Genomic DNA, 20,363 nt, shown 5'->3' with positions numbered 1-20,363 from the left:
GATAGATGGTAAAGATCAAGATGGTATAATCTAGGAATGCCTAGCATGTATAATAACAGTGAAATGTACAATGTACAAATTTTAAAAATGTTTTTGCATGAGGAAGAACAAAGGAATGTCATTATTGCAGGGTGCTGAAAATAGATGATAATACTTTAAAATGTCACCTTATGTGTGAGACTAAAGCAAAAAATGTGTGTTACAAAATTTATATTTTGACTAGAGCATTTCCTAATATAACTCACGTAGATAGTTTGATTGAATGACATAAGTACTTGGAATCTCAGGTAGGACATGAGATTTTGTTAGTTTGTCCAAAGTGATGTCCCAATGAATCCCATAGTGATTTGATCAGTGACTAGAAAAGTGTTTGCAAGACCCCTTCGGGGAATGGTGAGAGTGGGGAGAAATTCAACTTCCCCAAGTTGAATTCCTGATATTCTCACAAGCAGTGTAGACAACCAAAGCTATAGGCTGAGCCCCCAGTCTTAGGGGTTGTTCATATGAAACTTAACCCCACAAAGGATAGGTCAAGTCTACTTAAAATTTAGGCCTAAGAATCACCCCCAAGAGAGCCTCTTTTGTTGCTCAGATGTGGCCTCTCCCTCCAGCCAACATGACGTGCAGTCTCACCACCCTCCCCTTCTCTGCGTGGGACATGACTCCCAGGGGTGTGGACCTTCCTGGCAACATGGGACAGAGATCCTGGAATGAGCTGAGACTCAGCATCGAGGGACTGAGAAAAACCCTAGAATGAGCTGAGAATTAACATCAAGGGATTGAGAGAACCTTCTCTACCAAAGGGGTAAGAGTGAAATGAGACTAAGTGTCAATGGCTGAGAGATTCTAAACAGAGTTGAGAGGTTATCCTGGAGGTTATTCTTATGCATTAAGTAGATATCACCTTGTTGTTCAAGATGTAGCAGAGAGGCTGGAGGGAACTGCCTGAAAATGTGGAGCTGAGTTCCGGTAGCCATGTTTCTTGATGATGATTGAACAATGATATAGCTTTCACAATGAAACTCTGTGAATGTGAAAACCTTGTGTCTGATGCTCCTTTTAGCTACTATATCAACAGAAGAGTAGAACATATAGAATAAAAATAAATAATAGGGGGAACAAATGTTAAAATAAATTTAGTTTGAAATGCTAGTGGTAAATGAAAGCGAGGGGTAAGGGGTATGGTATGTATAATCTTATTTTTCTCTGTTATCGTTTTATTTCTTTTTCTGTTGTCTTTTTATCTCTTTTTCTAAATCGGTGCAAATGTTCTAAGAAATTATGAATATGCAACTATGTGATGATATTAAGAATTACTGATTGTATATGTAGAATGGAATGATATCTTAATGTTTTGCTTGTTAATTTTTTTAATTAATAAAAAAAGTTAAAAAAAACTGTATGAGTAATAGTATTAAGCACAGAGTAATTTAGAAAATATAAAAAGGCTTTAGGAAAATAGCAACAATTGATTCATTCTCCATACACCAATGGATCATTTGAAGTCTTCACTTGGGAATAATGGTGGACAGAAAGCGTTTGCTTGTCTAAGTCACTGCTTTCTAGTCTCATCACAGACAGATAATTTTCCAAATTTTATATAAGCCCAGATACTCTTGGCAAAACTACCAGCACACAGCACAGCCATTTCATCTGTTCCCTTTTTGCAATGAGGGCCATGTCTTTCTCTTATGTTCCCAGATGGATATATGAAAGATAAATTTTCAAAGCTAAACAATTCCTTGGCATTGCATAATTCCTGTTTCATACTCAGATGCCCCCCACCCTCTCTAATTTGCCCAAACCAAATCAAACAGGGAAAAAAAGTCAAGTCTTGAATATTAACTCCTTCCAAGAGGTCTGAACACAGCCATGTCCTTCCCTAACAATCCTCAGTTTGAAAAGACCCTGCAGAGGGGCTGAAGAACAAAACAGATGACAGGTCTTTAAGCAGGAGGTATGGAATCTTATCACCGAGAGGTGTAATTTATATGGACATTATAGTGCTCTGCCAAGGACTGATTTATACACAGAACAAAGGAAGTTGGCTTTCTGGAGTTCCATGAAGCATAAATAATGTGTGTGAACATGAGAAGTTTTCCCCAAATGTACCAAGGGCGAATGCTGTGGTGTCATCCTGGGGACTTTGATGATTTTAGCTGAACTCTCCTACACTGGGCCCAGGCCCCTGACAGGTTCTTCATCTGCAGCCCCTTGGTTGGCAGTTATTGAGGTGGATGCTTTGGAACTCATTTTACAAACAGGAGATAAAAGGCCATTACAATGCAGGCGATTGCCAGAGCAGCACGCAGCCTAGTTCCAATCACAGCAGCTTTGTAAAACACACCCCAAATACCCTTCTTCTCTGAAAGCAGCCAGGTTTTGAGATGAGGTACTTTCTTGAAGTAAGCACAGGTGCAAACAAATAGCAAACCAAACACCAGAATCTCATCCAAAGATGAGATTCATCATGGCTGGTGGGCCTGGGCCTGGCTAGGGGATCCCAGGTCAGCAGTGGTGGCTGCGAAGGCCAGGGAACCCAGCTCCTGCTTGGCACTTCCCGATTCGGGCCGTGGCGACAGGCAGGAGCCCTAGTTTGCATCTTTGCAGGACTTTTCCATTTCACCTAGAATATCACATCTGTTGGTATACAATTCTCCATAGTATTCTTGTAATCTGTTTTTCTCTATTTTCAGTAATGCCCCCATTTTCATTTCTGATTTTAGTTATTTGTGTCTTCTCTGTTTTCCTTTGTCCGTCTAGCAAAGATTTGTCAATACAATGATCTTTTCAAATATTCAACTTTTGGGTTTTTTGATTCGCTGTATTTTTTTTTAACTTTTAAGATGTATTTTTAATGCAACTTTGAGATATATCCACCATGAAATCCATCCAAAGTTCACAATGAAAGGCTCAAAGTATCATCACATAGTTGTACATTTATTACCACAATTGATTTCAACATTTTCATTACTCCAGGCAACAAAAAAAAAAAAAAAAGGAAGAAAATACCCAAAACATTCTGTATTCCTTATCACTGCCCTCTTGAGGTCCTTGATCCTTTACATTGATGTGGTACATTTGTTACTGTTGATGAAAGAATATTAAGATGTTACTGTTAACTCTAGTTCAAATGAGATTTGTCAATTTCATTGATCTTTTCAAAGAGTTAACTTTTGGTTTTGTTGATTCTCTGTTTGTTTTTTATTCTTTTTCATTTATCTCTTCTCTAATCTTTATCATTTTTTCCTTCTGCCAACTTTGCATTTAGTTTGTTCTTATTGTTCCACCTCCTGAAGGTGTGAAATCAGGTTAGCTATTTGAGATCTTTCATCTTTTAGGATATAAGTGTTTATAGCTTTAAATCTCCCACTGAGCACTGTCTTTACTGTATATCCTTAGTCTTCATGTTATATTTTCCTTTTCTTTGAATCCATTTTTTCCCACTTCCCTAGTGATTTCTTTGACCTATTGGTTGTTTAATTTCCAAGTGTTTGTGAATTTTGCAATTTCCCTCTTGTTATTGATTTCTCACTTCATTCCATCTGGTCATTAAAAAAACAGAACACAAATTCTTCTCAAGAGACAAGGAGCAATCTCAAGGATGGAGACCATATGTTAGGTCGTAAACAAGTATCAAAAAAATTTTTTAATGACCATAATGGACACTGGAGACTGAAAGAAATATCAATACAATGATTCAGTGGTCATACTCATTTGTTAAATCCTATCATCTCTGTTATACCGCCTCCTTCTCCTTTAACCTTTCTCCCAACCTTTAGAGATATTTGGGCTATGCCCATTCTAAATTTTTCATATTGGAAAGAGGTGTTGATAGTATGGGGTAGGGGGATGGAACTAGTTGATGCTCTTAGAGTGGCTGGTGCCTCTGGGTTTCAGGACTTATCTGGCATGGGAACCTATCTGAGGTGGTAGGTTTCTGGAAAGTAATTTTAGTGCATGAAACTCTCGTAGAATCTCAGATAGAGCCCTAGATTTAGGGTTGACAGGAATGGTGTTGGTTGGGGTTTGGTAAGCATGGTAATTAGCAATATCTAGCTGAAGCTTGCATAAGAGTAGCCTCCAGAACAGCCTCTCAATTCTTTTTGAACTCTCTTAGCCACTGATACCTTGTTCTGTTAAATTTCTTTCCACCCTTTTGGTCAGGAAGACATTGTCAATCCCACAGTGCCAAGGCCAGTTTCATCCCTGAGAATCATGACTCGTATTGCCAGGGAGACTTTCACCCCTGGATGTCATATCCCACATAGAGGTGGAATCACCTTACCATTTTGTACTTCCATTCACTCCTTACCATTCAACAGCATTCTATTACCCTCCTTGCCATTCTTCTGAAATGTCTTTGAAGAACCACCAATAACTTATTCTTTACCAGATTCAATGTCCACTCTTATTTTCATTCTATTTGAACACTTAGTGGCATTTGACCCCATTAAAATTATCTTAAGGAAAACTTTCTTGAAATCCTCTTCTTAAATTCTAAGAAATCATTTCCTCATGGGTTTCCCTTCTACTTTTCAGTCTGTTCCTTTTCAGTCTCCTTCTGTGATTTCTCTCTCTAATACCTGTTTTCTTTGGTCATTTTCTGTTCTAATTTTACACTTTCCATCTATGGAATTTTATCTACTCTCATGGCTATATCATCTTTTGTGACTATCAAAATGAAATAACTACATGTTCCCTCTTATTGTGCTCTAGCAGAGAACATCTCTATTTGGTGTCTATAGCTGTCTTAAGTTCAATGTATTTAAAGCAGAACCAGTTCCCATCCTTCCATTTCAATCAGATTTCTTCTTCTTGCATTAGCTATCTCAGTGACTAGACTCACCATTCATTAATATTCAAGCTAAAAAAAACAGTCATCTTTATTTCTTCCTTCTTTTTTTACTTCCAAATGTCACTAAATCCTATTAATTCTACCACTGAAATGTCTTGTGGTTTTGTTCACTCCACTCAACTCAGCTAAGATCCCTTCTACTCCATAACACGGATTATGATAGGATCCTCATTCTGTTTTTGTCTATAGTTTCTGCACAATACATTTTCTAAACGACTACATAACTCTTCTGCTTAAAAAAGCTTAATGTTTCTCAACTCCTCAAAGAATAAGGTACAAATCTCTTATCATATCTTTTTGAGTTGCTCATAATCTGGTTCTAGCTTCAAAATCCACCATTTTTTCCTTTGCCTAGATTGCCTCCCAACCCTTATGCTCCTCTCTGATTTGCACCATATTAATTTCAACATATCATTTAAAACTGATGTCTTAAGAAGTCTTTCCATTCTGTATCCCCATCCAGGTTAGATACCCTACCTATATATCTTCCAGATATGCACACTTATGCTTCCTCTAACAATATTTAATATATTGTCAACTAATATTTAATTCATGAATTTATTCATTAAACAAATGTTTATTAAGCACCCCCTCCTTCGAAGCAGGTCATTAGTAACAAATGCTGGAGATACAAACTTGAGCAAGAATGAAAGGCTCTCTGCTGTCATGGAGCACAGAGTATATTGTTGGGAGACAGACAGTTAAAGTACTCAATAAAGTGTAGTAAGTACTGTAATAAGGGATATACAAGGCACTACGGAAGCACATATCAAGAGTACTTAACCTGTTGGGGGGAGTCAGGAAAGACTTCCCAGAGGAAGTGATATTTTAAGTGAGACCTGATGAACAAAGAAAAATTAGCAAGTCAAAAAGGAGGGGAAACAGAATTCTAAGGCAGAAGGAATGCCATCTCAAAGTTTTGAAGCACAGTGGGTTTTATCAAGTGGAAGTAGTTCAGAGTGGTTCAGAAAAATCATAAGAGAAATGCTAGAGTAGGAGCAGAGGCCCCAAATTTTAAAGATCAAGCAGTTGTATGAACAGCTACCTGATAAAGTCATTTCACTGAACAACTGCAAGCAGGACTATATTAATTATTCAAGTCCTAACAAAGTAAATCATAATGTCAAAGTGCATAATAGTTTAGTAGGATGCCTATCAGATGGGCAGGGTACATAACTGGGATGTTGATTTTACTAGAACTACATATAAGGAAACAATTAATATGTTCTTACAGTGGAATGACTTGGAATGATGGACTAAGGATAGCAAGTCTTTGTTCTAATCTTGATTTTACTAATGGTTTTTGGCATAATAATGGGCAGAATACTAAAACTTTCAGAATTTTATAGGCAAGCTTTATAAGATTAAATGGTTAAACTCTCATTTGCTGCTTCATTTCCTTCATTACAACATGGAAACCAAATTGTAGGCCAGCCTTTGAGCTTCCCCCCAAGCCCAGGAACTCAACATTTCACAAAGATTAGAAATAATTTTTTAAGTATAAACATGAATAATATCTACTTACATCTAAATCATACACAAATTCTTCCTTTCCCCATATCTTTTGCCTAGCTCAGCTTTATTTATTCTTTTTTTTAATGATAGATTGGTTTTTTTTAATTAATTAAAAAAAATTAACTAACACAACATTTAGAAATCATTCCATTCTACATATGCAATCAGTAATTCTTAATATCATCACATAGATGTATGATCATCATTTCTTAGTACATTTGCATCGATTTAGAAAAAGAAATAGCAAGGCAACAGAAAAAGAAATAAAATGATAATACAGAGAAAAAAATAAAAATAAAAAATACAAAAAATATATAAAAAACAAAAAAAAAACTATAGCTCAGATGCAGCTTCATTCAGTGTTTTAACATAATTACATTACAATTAGATAGTATTGTGCTGTACATTTTTGAGTTTTTGTATCTAGTCCTGTTGCACAGTCTGTATCCCTTCAGGTCCAATTACCCATTATCTTACCCTATTTCTAACTCCTGATGGTCTCTTACCAATGACATATTCCAAGTTTATTCTCTAATGTCGGTTCACATCAGTGGGACCATACAGTATTTGTCCTTTAGTTTTTGGCTAGTCTCACTCAGCATAATGTTCTCTAGGTCCATCCATGTTATTACATGCTTCATAAGTTTATTCTGTCTTAAAGCTGCATAATATTCCATCGTATGTATATACCACAGTTTGTTTAGCCACTCGTCTGTTGATGGACATTTTGGCTGTTTCCATCTCTTTGCAATTGTAAATAATGCTGCTATAAACATTGGTGTGCAATTTATTTATTCTTAATGGTAATTGAGTCCCCTTAGATACCCCTATTCCACTCCCACATCATCCTGCATTTCTCTATTGTTATGGTCAATCAACTTGTGATCACTTGTTTAATTTTCTACCCCAGTAAATGTTAACTAAATTAATGACATCTGGATCCATGTGCATTTTATTCACTAGTCTATCCCTTGTACCTGGTATAGTGTTCGCATAGTACAATGTAAAATAACTGTTAAATAAATATTTGTTGAATGAATGAATAAAATGGCGAGCATGAAGGGAGGGCCTGGAAATAAGAGCTATGAAAATTCAAGGGACTACTTACCAAGACTTACCAAGTTGCTTAGGACATGAGATTCATTCATAGATCAAGTACTTACTGCCTGCCAACTAAGTGCTAGGTATTAGGACTATGAAAACATGATCCTTGTTTCTGGAGGAGTTCACAGTTTTGCATGGAGAATTAAATTGTCCTTTTGGACAGTCATTAAATAAGTTATCACATTAGGGGAGGGCTTCTAGGAGAAAGTCATGTCCAATTTGATCTTTAAAATCTGAAATAGCACCTTCATGAAAAGGAAAAAAAAAATCAGATAATTCAAATTTCTATGAAATGCAAGCGCCCTTTTACTTTGTATGGGGTAGGCAAAACAAAAACAACAAACAAACAAACAAACAAAAAAACTACCAGGTCAACTGCAGTCTGTAATACTCCAGTGTGAAAAAATTAGAGTTGACAGAACCGTTGGTAGTCAATAATAATACTGAATTATTTCCCCATTATCCTCTAGCAAAGTCATAAATGATACTAAAAATCCTAATTGCAAAATGAAATGTTATGTTCTTGATCAATTTCCCTCCTATTTTTCCTATTATTAAAATATTTAAAAATTTTGAATCTATGCATTTCTTAGAATAGATACTAAAGGATTCTACATTTAAATCTTTGGTGGAGAAATAGGTCCAGAAGATATTCTTGAAGGTAAAAAAATTTTTTTGAATGAACAAAGTCCTTAGATATAAACATTTCACTAACAAGTACTTTGGTTATTAAAGAAAAGATGTATGACTTTATTTTTTTGGTTAATCTTCAAGGTACTAAGAATGTCAATACTAGATAATTTAAAGAAATATAGAAACACAGAATATGTTATTTTCTGAATTGTTAAAACACCCATGTTGTTAATCATTGGAATTTCCTTAAATCAAGCACACATAAACAAACTGTAAAGGCCAATAAAGCTTTTGTTTGTTTGTTTGTTTTTTTGGGGGTGCATGGTTTGGGTATCAAACCCAGGTCTCCTGCGTGGAAGGTGAGTATTCTACCGCTGACCCATCCATTCATCCTTAGAGTTATTTTTGAAGTTACTATCCTTAAGAAAATATCTGTGATATCATATGCTTCAGTTACATAGACAAAGCATTTCATAAAATATTAAGGAAAAAAGCCACCTTTATAAATAATTAAATTTTAATAAAAGCTCTCAGAGCCAGCTCTTTCCCTTAAGGGATGAAAGATATAGAAAGCACCTTGACATTTATAGTTTGCCATTATGAATTATCCCCAAACATCCTTGGGAATATGTACAGTTACATTTTGACATGATGGAAAGATAATTCCCCCCCAAATGACCATGAAATAATAGTACTAAAATACAACCATTGTTGCTTTTAGCAGGATAACAAGAGCAGATAAGAAATGCCTTGTAACACAAATGCACATGGCATAAAACTTGTAGGTGTGAGCTTTTCTGGTACTTGGAACAAAACAACACATCTTCTAGATCCATCATTCTTATTAAATTTTTATTCCTATCACTTTCAATCAAAACATTAGAGCATCTCATTTATTCCTCATACCTGGGGAATAAAATACTCATATGAGTGAATGAAGAGGAAAATGAAGGCTTATCTCTTAGAGTCCAAGATAGTTTATAAATTTTAATTCATTTCTTATGAAACTAATATTAGATAAAATGTACAATATAGCAGAAAGATTTCCTCTACATTACATGAGCATGGTAATACCAACCTCAGAGGATTAAAGATATATGCTAAAAACTTTTAGAAAAGTTTTAAGTGCTATGTAAAATTTAGATATTTTTACTACTATACCTTTATTTATTTTATAAACTAAGGGTAATAATTTAATCTAACTTGTTCTTGGTAATTATCAATTCTTCTTCAGAAATGCCCTTAGGTTCAATACATCTCTTTAACATTCAGATCTCCTTCATTTCTTGCTAGCCTTGGTGCAATAATTTAGTCTCTCTTCTACTAGACTCCCCCCACTCTCCAGAGTCTCCGTCCTCTGCTTGCCCTCAGTTTTCATCAAAATAAATATCAACTACTTAGTGATGCAGTTCATCCTCTTCACAAACTAGTTCCAAACTACCTCTTGTCATATCAGCCCTAATCTAGTACTTTTTATGTGTCTTTCCACCACATTTAATTGTTCCCCAGTATACCATTTTCTCTCATGCCCTGAGCTTCAGTATTTATTATCTATCTCTGGTATACTCATCAAACCTTTTTTACTGTGAAACACTCAGTCATCCTCTAAAATCCTACCCAGATATTCCTTCTAAGAATCCTTTTTAATCTGTCAACTCCACAGTCTGAGACAGAATTAATTATTTTCTAATCTATGTAACTAGTAATTAGAATATACCTCTGTTAGGGTACTCAGTGCATCCTATATTTGTTAGTCATTTCCTAAAGAAATACATTACTAGTGGATTAATAATTACTGTTAGGCTAATATGCACAATTCTGATTTCTCCCTTATTAGTTAGCTATCACAGTATTGGTATCTCTTACATATTTGGTTAATTTTCTGAGGTCTAACAATTAGAAATCTCAGAAAGGCAAAATGTGGAAATTGAGTCAATAAGCTCTGAGAGACAGCTAAGGGTTTTCCTGTGGGATGAAGGTGTGGAAAAGTTACTTGAATGTTGTTTATGAGGGGCTTCCTTCTAGGTGCCCAGTTCTGTTCAGAAGGGTTTAAGTTGCTGGGAAACTTGACTTCTTATTTTTGGAGAAGTGAATTATTGCTATTTTACAACTTCCAGGTCAAAAATCCCAACTGAAAGAAAATAACTGAAAGAAATGGCTTTGAAATTGCTAAGATTTATCATCTTTAAAGATAGGCAGATGAGACTTTCTGGTCAAGATAGAGGAGTTAAAGTGTGTACTGAAACCTTACTCCTCTGATTACACAGAAAATAAATTGTAGATTAAATATTTTTAAAAACTATTTAAAAAGTACACAGACTGACTCTGTACCTCTCTGGGCCTAAGAAGGTGGCAGTGCAGCTGCCCAAGTCAGTTCTGTTTGCATGTCTGAGGTACACCTGTTGATCACCCACGGCAGAAGCAGGTTTCAGAAAATTTTTAATTGATCAAAATAGTTATGAAAATTGGAGGATAGACAGTGCTACAACATCCAATTATGAGCTAGGAAACACTCCTGATTATCGAGGGTGAAACTGCATGAAGAAGCATGATGTTCCTACGAATCCCGTCCAGCAGGTGGCAAAGAAGACTTTGCCATGTGATTAACTGTGTATGGATGAAAGCAATCTGAGAGATTTGAATAGTAAAGTTGTGATGTTAAAAAGTGCAAAGCAAAAACTAAACCACTTGGGAGCTATCATTCACAAAAACAACCATTATGGGAATGATTCCCATTTGAGACTGTGTACGAACAGTGTGTTAGCGCTGCAAGCATTCTTGGAGAAGTCACAGTAAAACTGCATCCATTCATTGCTGAAGGCCAACAATGATTAACATCTTTACAGTGATATTCTAGTTTTTTTCAACCAGTATGTTAAAAGTGAAATGGTTCACAGCTCAAGGCCCTGTTTTTTCAATTGATGTATTGCTTTTATCTTAAATTGTAGATGGAAATCAATGTTGTATTTGGCAGAAGAATTAATAAAAACCTTTGATTCAGACAGTGGAGTACATTAAAATTCTTCAACAAATTGGACCTTTTATCTTGCCCCAATTACAAAAATAGTGGAACAACAAAATAGTAGAACCACAAAGTATAATGTTTTGTTACAATCATTTCATTCTAGTGTTTAACCTTAAGGCACTATCCAGTGATGGCTAGCCTTTTAACATTGTAATCACAATCTTAATAAATAATTAAAATATCACTTTCAGGCCCAAGTCACTATCTGAGCCCACTGAGACTTGCAAATAATCTACCTCTTTATTAAGCTGAATTTGATGCACTAATGTCCTCTATTCTACCTCTCTTTTTACCCCAGAGCCTTTATTGAATTACTTATGCCCCATCACAGGAATTCACAATCTTGATTGGAAGTATTTTGATTCACACATACCCAGAGCCCACACTTGCATGTTAAAAGGATAGGAAAGAAAATGGTTTATGGTATAAATTTTTAGTATTATTCTTAATTTTTGTTTATCTAGTTTATTTCATGAGGAAGTCAACTTTTGCTCCCATTTGGACCACTTTGCCTTTGAAAATTTAATTACGTCCAGAAAGGACACTTTATGCTGTTTTACCTTACGCTGACTTTGACAAATGTGTCTGTTTTATATTCACATATAACCCAAATGTCAAATATTTTACATTTTCTTAGATGGGAAAAAAATAGTCTGAAAAGCTGGAGAAAGAGAATTCTATTACGTTGAAGTTTTTAAATAATGTTAAGTGTTCTTTTATCAGTCTTTCATTGTATTTAGGTAATTTCTGTGTAAACTGAGTTAACTATAATTTTAAATTCATTTGGTTATATATCAGAAAAGGTTGCTTTTGAAATAGACTGGGGAGTATAAAAATAAAATTGAGATTAAAAAACAACAACAACATAGACTGGCTTAAAAACAAGAGGCAAATCTCTACAGGCCTCTGCCTCATGAGTCTCATATTCGAGTTCCTGCGGCCCAGAAAATGAGAAAAAAGCCATAGTGGGGTTTGGGGGCTGGAATTTTACAACCCATTGGGACCAAGACTGGAAATGGGCAAAGATTTCAACAACTATGCTGAATAGCAAGAGAAATAAATTTACTTTTCTGTCAAAACCAACTCTGAACATGCTCTTTGTGTTCTTAAGCAGCAGCTGAAACAACTCTGTCTGACTGTCTGGGTTGTGGCTACAAAGGCACTGCTAGTTTACTGAGATAGAAAAGGGTCAGTAAGAGACCAAAAAACTAGGCATATGCAGTGCACAGAGCTGAAACATAGGGTGAAAGCCCTGAGCTACTTATATAGTTCATTTTTGCAATCCTAAGGGCTGGGGGCAAAGGCAACCACAAAACCATCTCACAAAAAAGAGGGAGGTGGGGAGAATACCATGTGAGAAAAGTCCTCAATCAATACTTATGTATTAGACAAGGGAGACCAATGCCATTAAAGGTATCTCAAAATATTTGAGACAGTAAAAAATGAAATTTTTTTTAAAATTAAAAAAAATCCTAGGAAATTCATAAGAGTTAAAGGAATAAAGTCCAAAAAGATCAATAAATTATGAAATAAAAAGACATGAAAAATGAACCACTAGAAATCTTAAAAAATACTTTATTTATTGAAATAAAAACGCAATAGATGGAATAAACAGAAGAGCTGAGAAAAGAATGAGCAATTTTTAAGACAGAAATGAGAGATTTACTCAGAAAGTAACACAGGAAAAAATAATGATGGGAAACATGAAATAGCTAAGAGATTTGGAGGACAGATATGTTTCAACACATATGGAAGAAGAATTTGGCTTGGGAATTTTTCATTATTTAAGACACAGTCCTGAGATTAAAAACCAACAACACAAAGTGCCAGAGAGCATAAATTAAAAGCAAAACTGCCTCTATACATATTGTAGTAAAATAGCAGAATAACAAGGATAAAAAGAAAATTTTGAAAATGATAAGAAAAATGAAAATTACCAAACAAATGAATATTTTATCAGCAATAAATAATTGCAAGAAAATAAGAGAATCTTATCTTAATCTTATTTAATCAGTCTGATGAAAAAGACATGTCACATACAAAAGAACAAAGATAAGATGAGAGCATATGTGGTCTGAAAGAAAGTTAAAGTATGCCAAGTCTTTAAAGTTCAAGAGGAGCATATATATAATGATATGAATTTTGTAAAGAAGAAAAATGTAGTTAAGCATGTGCTTTAACATCCAGGGTAACCTGTCAAAGGAGCAGAAATAGAATTCATAATTTCTGTAACAGAAGAGGAAAAACTGACCAATTTGACAAAGAACAGGAGAGAAGAGAGAGGAGCCAAGAAAAAAGTCAGGTGAACCAAAAAAATAAAATAGCAAATATGAGTTCAAATAAATTGTTATACACTGAAAATACGAGGATAAATTCATCTAATTAAGGCAGAGACTACTAAATTGCTTTTTAAAGAATTTATCAATATAGTGTATTTAGAGGATATAACTACAACTTCTACTTTTGCCTAAGTTGAAGCATCAGGGCCTTAATTTACTCTCCTGTCTGAATTAATGACAGGAACAGCAATAAATCCCAGACGAAATATATAAAACAATAGTTTTTGAGATTCTGGACATTAGGCAATGGAGGACAGTGAGCCTCAAGATACAGAAAACAAATGAGGCAAGCCCTATAATTTTCCCAGCCTGTAGACCTGAGAGAGTTTCCACGCCCGAGAGGAGGAGCCTAACAGACTCCCTGAGTTATGCAAAGTTCCTAGCTGTGAACACTAAGCTGAGGGTTCAGGGAGACCAAAGTGCTGGAGTTCACAGGACATAGTACACAGAGCAAAGAGCTGCACAGAGAGAATGACACATCTGCAGAAAGTAACCTCAAAGTATTAAGCAGAGTGCTGACCAGAGCATATACATAAAAGGAAATTATGCAAAGCCAGGAAAAAATCACCTGAAAGGATGGGGTTTTGAGTAGCGTAAAAATTGGGAAGGTCTTTCCATAGTAGTAGCAGACAATTAGCTCTGTTTTGAAACAATGTAACAAATGATAAATTCAAGACTGGAAAGGATCAAACTGTTTCCAAGTAACTTAACTGAATTCTAAATCAAAGGTTCAGAATGTTGACAGTAATACAAAATATCCAACACAAAAGTTTGGAATCCAAGCAAAGTTTGACTATGAATATAAATAAAGAGGAAAACTACCCATTATGAGGGGAAAACTAAATCAATTGAAACTGACCCCGATCTGACATATGTTAGAATTAGCAGGCAAAGAAATTAAAACAATTATAACTATACTCAATATGTTCAAAATAATAGGTAGAGACATGAAAGGCATTCTTAAAAGGCAAAACATTAATTTCTAGAGGCGAAAATTACAATGTCTGAGATGAGGAATATACTGGATAGATTAACCACAGATTAGATATGGTGGGAGAAATGAGTGATTTGAAGGCACAGCAACTGAAATTATCCAAAATGAATATGAGAGAAAAAGGAATTTTTTAAAAATGAAAAGAGCAACAGTGAGTTGTAGGACTCTTCAAGCAACTTAATATATGTGTAACTGGAGTCCCTGAAGGAAGGGGAAACAAATTTTTGAAGGAATAATTGCCAAAACTTTTCCAAATTTGATGAATATTATACAACATCAGAACCAACAGGTTCAGCAAATCCCAAGCATAGGAAATATTACAAAAACTACACTAACACGTACATAATAAAGTTGATCAAAATAGGTGATACAAAGAAAAATCTTTAATCAGCCTGATGAAAAAGACATGTCACATATAAAAGAAAAAAGATAAGGATGACAGCAGTTCTGTCAGCAATAATGGAAGCAAGAAGAGAGTGAAGCAATATCTTTAAAGTATTGGAAAGGAGGAAAAAAGCCAACCTAGAATTTTAAACCCTATGAAGTGATTTTTCCAAACATGAAGGTGAAATAAAGATGATTCTTAGATTTACAAAAGGTGAAAGAATTAATTACCAGCAGGCCAACACTGCAAGAAACATTAAAAGAAGTCCTTCAGGAAGAAGGAAAATGATACTAGATGGAAGTTTGATCCCATATGAAGGAATAAAGAGCATTGGTAATGGTAACTAAGTGGGTAAATATAAAAGATATTTTTCTTATTTAAGTCCCTTTAAAAGATAAACGACTGTCGTAAATAAAATAATAACACCATATTAACAGTGTGATAGTTAGATTCAGTTGTCAACTTGGCCAGGTGAAGGCACCTAGTTCTGTTGCTGTGGACATAAGCCAATGGTACAGGAACCTCATCTGTTGCTGATTACATCTGCAGTCGGCTAGGAGGAGTGCCTGCTGCAAAGAATGACGTTTGACTTAATTGGCTGGTGCTTAAATGAGAGAGCACAACGTAGCACAGCCCAGGTTTTGGAGATGCAGAAAGGAAGCACCCTGGGTGAAAGTTGTTGGAACCCAGAGGCTTGGAGAGAAGGCCAGCAGAGACCACCCTGAGCTTTCCCACGTAAGAAAAAACCTCAGATGAAAGTTAGCTGCCTTTCCTCCGAAGAACTAATGAAATAAATCCCCTTTTATTAAAAGCCAATTCATCTCTGGTGTGTTGTATTCCAGCAGCTAGCAAACTAGAACAAACGGGTTGATGAGCTATGTATAACTAAAATATATGAAAACAATAGCATTAAGTCCAGTAGGGGAAGAACAGAAGTATACTATTCTATGGTTCTTATTCTGATTATAAGTAGTATAATATCATTTGAAGATAGATTGTGGTAAGTTAAAAATGTATACACTAATCCTTAGAGCAATCATGAAAAATAACACGAGTAATAGCCAACTGGCCAATAAATGACATATTATAGAATCATAAAAAGTACTCATTAATCCAAAAGAAAAACAGAAAAAAGGGAACAAAGAAGAGATGGGACAAATAAGAAGGGAATAGCAAGTTGGTAGATTTAAATCTAACTATATAAATAATAACATTAAATGGAGATGACCTAAACACCAATAATTAAAGGGTAAAGATGGTGAGATTAGATAAAGAAAAAAATAACCAACAATGAACTATGTGTTGCTACAAGAAACCCAGTTTAAATATAAAGACACAAAGAGGTTGAAAGTACAAGAACGCAAAAAGATATACCAGGGCAATAATCAAAAGAAGGCAGAGGAGTCTTGGCCAAGATGGTGGCTTAGTGAGGTGTAGCATTTAATTCGTCCTCCACAGCAACTACTAAATAGCCAGGAACAGTATAGACAACTGCAGGGGGCCATGCCAGTGACTGGACACACAGTGTGCACCAGTCTGACCAGTTGGACTGGCTGCAAACCCACCCAGAACCGTGAGTTCCCCAAACCATGGTGGCCAATGCCCCTCCCCCACAGGCTGTTCCCCAGAGAGGAAAGGAGAGTTTACCAGCAGCAGGGGCTGAGAGCAACCAAACTCCCATTGCAGAATTAATTAACAAATTCTGACTACTAAAAATAGGCCCCCAGCTCAGCTGAATCGCCAGTAAAAGCAGAGGTCGCTGGTTTTTGCCCCAGTGCAGAGGGGGCAGGACTGACGTAAAAAACAAAACAAAACAAAACAAACAGGTTTTTTTGGATTTGAAAAGGTCTAGGCCCTGAAGGAAAGGAGGGGGCATAAAGGACCTGGAGATACACAGAGCAACATACCACCTTAAGCTCTTGATTGGCAAACCTGAGGAACAGGGGTCCAGCTCTGGAAAGGAGTTTCCTCTTTCATTTTGGTGGTTGTGTTTCCACGGCCTGACTGCTCTTTGGATACAGCTGCAAGGCTTCTCAGGCTCCACTGCCCCAGGCATAGGCAGAATTAAGCTTGTTTGAGAGTTTTTCTGGAGGCTGTGCCTTTCCCAGGATAGGGGTGGGGCCCAGCCCAGGTGGAATCCTTCCCTCAAGGAGTTCAGACCCCAGGGTCTGGAAAAGTGAAGCAATTAAAACCAGCGTACAACCTCTCCTCTGTCTCCAGCAGGCAGAGTCTGCTGAAGTTAAAGTGCCGCATCACTTTATGCTGGTGGGACCCACAGGCAGACAAGTGCCACATACTGGGCAGGATAGGAAAACCAGAGAGCATAGAGGCTTCATAGGAAAGCCTTTCAATCTTCTGGGTCTCACCCTGAGAGAAAATTGATGCAGGTGACTCTTTCCTCCTGACAGGAGTCCAGTATGGTCTAGGAAAATCTGACTGGGGTCTATAACACCTAACTAGACCCTCCTAAGGGGGGAAAAAGACACCATACAGGCAGGGCAAGAAACAAGAACTGAAAAATTCTGATCTGTTAAATAAAACCTAAGCTAGAGGTCCAGAAAAAGCTGAACTGAATGTAAAAGAACAGAAAGACAACAAAGTCATCCAGCAAGAAAATTCTAGGTAAAAAAAAGTGAAAACAATCTCCAAAATAAAGTAATTAAGGTAATCAAATGCCTAGATGCCAGCAAAAAAAATGACTCATACCAGGAAAATTGAAGATAAAGCCCAGTCAAAGGAACAAACCAACAATTCAAATGAGATACAGGAGTTGAAACAATTAATTCTGAATGTTCTAAAAGACATGGAAAACCTCATCAAAAATCAAATCAGTGAATTGAGGGAGGATATAAAGAAGGTAAGGAATAAACAAAAAGAAGAAATCAAAAGTCTGAAAAAACAAATCATGGAACTTATGGAAATGAAAGGCACACTAGAAGAGATGAAAAAAACAATGGAAACCTACAATGTCAGATTTCAAGAGGCAGAAGACAGGATTAGTGAAGTGGAGGATGGAACATCTGAAATCCAACAAGCAAAAGAAAATATAGGGATAAGAATGGAAAAATATGAACAGGGACTCAGGGAACTGAATGACAACATGAAGCACATGAATATATGTGTTGTGGGTGTCACAGAAGAAGAGAAGGGAAAAGGAGGAGAAAAATTAATGGAGGAAATTATCCCAACTCTTATGAAAGACTTAAAATTACAGATCCAAGAAGTGCAGCATACCCCAAAAAGAACTGATCTAAATAGTTGTACTCCAAGACACGTACTATTCAGAATGTCAGCTGTCAAAGAAAAAGAGAGAATCTTAAAAGCAGCAAGAGTAAAGCAATCCATCATATACAAGGGAAGCCCAATAAGACTATGTGTAGATTTCTCAGCAGAAACCATGGAGGCAATAAGAAGTGGGATGATACATTTAAATTACTAAAAGAGAAAAACTACCAACCAAGAATTCTATATCCAGCAAAATTGTCCTTCAAAAATGAGGATGAAAATAAAACATTTTCAGATAAAAACTCACTAAGAGAATTTGTGACCAAGAGACCAGCTCTGCAAGACATACTAAAGGGAGCACTAGAGACAGATAACAAAAGACAGGAGAGAGAGGTGTGGAGAAGAGTGGAAAAATGAAGACTATCAGTAAAGGTAAAAAGAAGGAAATTTAGGTATGGCCGGTATGTCCCCTAGAAAAGCCATATTTTAATCTAAATCCCATTTTGTAAAGGCAGAATAATTCCTATTCAATACTGTATGTTTGAATCTTTAATTAGATCATTTCCCTGGAGATGTGATTTAATCAACAGTGGTTGTTAAACTGGATTAGGTGGAGGCGATTCTCCACCCATTTGGACAGAAAATCTAGACAGAGGATCAATAAAAAAACAGAATTTGAATAATACAATAGATGAGCTAGACTTATCAGACATTTGTAGAACATTACATCCCACAAGAACAGGATATACTTTTTCTCAAGTGCTCATGGATCATTTTCAAAGATAGACCATATGTTGGGTCACAAAGCAAGTCTGAATAAATTTAAAAAGACTGAAATCATACAAAACATTTTCCCAGATTATAAAGGAATGAAGTTGGAAATCAATAATATGCAGAGTGCCAGAAAATTCACAAATATATGGAAGGCTTAACAACACACTCTTAAACAACCAGTGGGTCAAAGAAGACATCACAAGACAAATCAGTAAATATCTCGAGGCAAATGAAAATGAAAACATGACATACCAAAATTTATGGGATGCAGCAAAGGCAGAGCTAAGAGGGAAATTTATTGCCCTAAATGCCCATATCAAAAAAGAAGAAAGAGCAAAACAAAGAATTAATTGTACACTTGGAAGAACTAGAGAAAGAACAGCAAATAATTTCAAAGCAAGCAAAAGGAAAGAAATAATGAGGATTAGAGCAGAAATAAATGAAATTGAGAACATGAAAACAATCGAGAAAATCAACAAAACTAGAAGCTGGTTCTATGAGAAAATCAATAAGATTGATGGACCCTTAGCAAGACTGACAAAAAGAAGAAGAGAGAGGATGCAAATAAATAAGATCAGAAATGAAAGAGGAGACATAACCGCTGACCCCACAGAAATAAAGGAAGTAATGACAGGATACTACGAACAACTTTATGCTAATAAATACAACAATGTAGATGAAATGGACAACTTCCTAGAAAGGCGTGAACAACCAACTTTGACTTGAGAAGAAATAGAGGACCTCAACAAACCAATCGCAAGTAAAGAAATTGAATCAGTCATTAAGAAGCTCCCTAAAAAGAAAAGTCCAGGACCAGATGGCTTCACATGTGAATTCTACCAAACATTCAAGGAAGAATTTTTCCAATCCTGCTCAAACTCTTCAAAAAAATGGAAGAGGAGGGAAAGCTACTTTAACTCAATCTACGAAGCCAACGTCACCCTCATACCAAAGCCAGACAAAGATATTAACAAAAAAAAAAAAGAAAGAAAAGAAAACTACAGACAATCTCTCTTATGAATATAGATGCAAAAATTCCCAACAAAATTCTTGCAAGTTGAATCCAGCAGCACAGTAAAAGAATTATACACCATGACCAAGTAAGATTCATCCCAGGTATGCAAGGATGGTTCAACATAAGAAAATCAATTAATGTAATACATTATGTCAACAAATCAAAGTGGAAAAACCACATGATCATCTCGATTGATGCAGAAAAGGCATTTGACAAAATTCAACATCCTTTCCTGTTCAAAGGACAGGAATAGAAGGGAACTTTCTCAACATGATAAAGGGAATGTATGAAAAACCCACAGTTAACACCATCCTCAATGGGAAAAAACTGAAAACTTTCCCCCTAACATTAGGAACAAGACAAGGATGGCCCCTATCACCACTGTTATTCAACATTGTGTTGGAAGTTCTAGTTAGAGCAATTAGACAAGATAAAGGCATCAGAATTGGAAAGGAAGTAAAACTCTCACTGTTTGCAGACGATATGATACTGTATA

General features: G+C 35.8%; 1 protein-coding gene and 1 pseudogene across 4 annotated transcripts in view; both read right to left on the bottom strand.

Moving 5' to 3' along the window:
- The window catches only part of FCHSD2 (FCH and double SH3 domains 2), a 456,625-nt gene that overhangs the window by 144,088 nt on the left and 292,174 nt on the right, over nt 1-20,363 (bottom strand). The gene's annotated exons all lie outside the window — the stretch shown is intronic.
- Nucleotides 1,369-2,465, bottom strand: LOC143643910 (protein kish-B pseudogene; annotated as a pseudogene).

The sequence above is a fragment of the Tamandua tetradactyla genome, chromosome 8 (genome assembly GCF_023851605.1).
Source record: "Tamandua tetradactyla isolate mTamTet1 chromosome 8, mTamTet1.pri, whole genome shotgun sequence".
NCBI lineage: Eukaryota > Metazoa > Chordata > Mammalia > Pilosa > Myrmecophagidae > Tamandua > Tamandua tetradactyla.
Note: the sequence above shows the minus strand (reverse complement) of the source record. Positions and strands in the feature narration are given on the sequence as shown.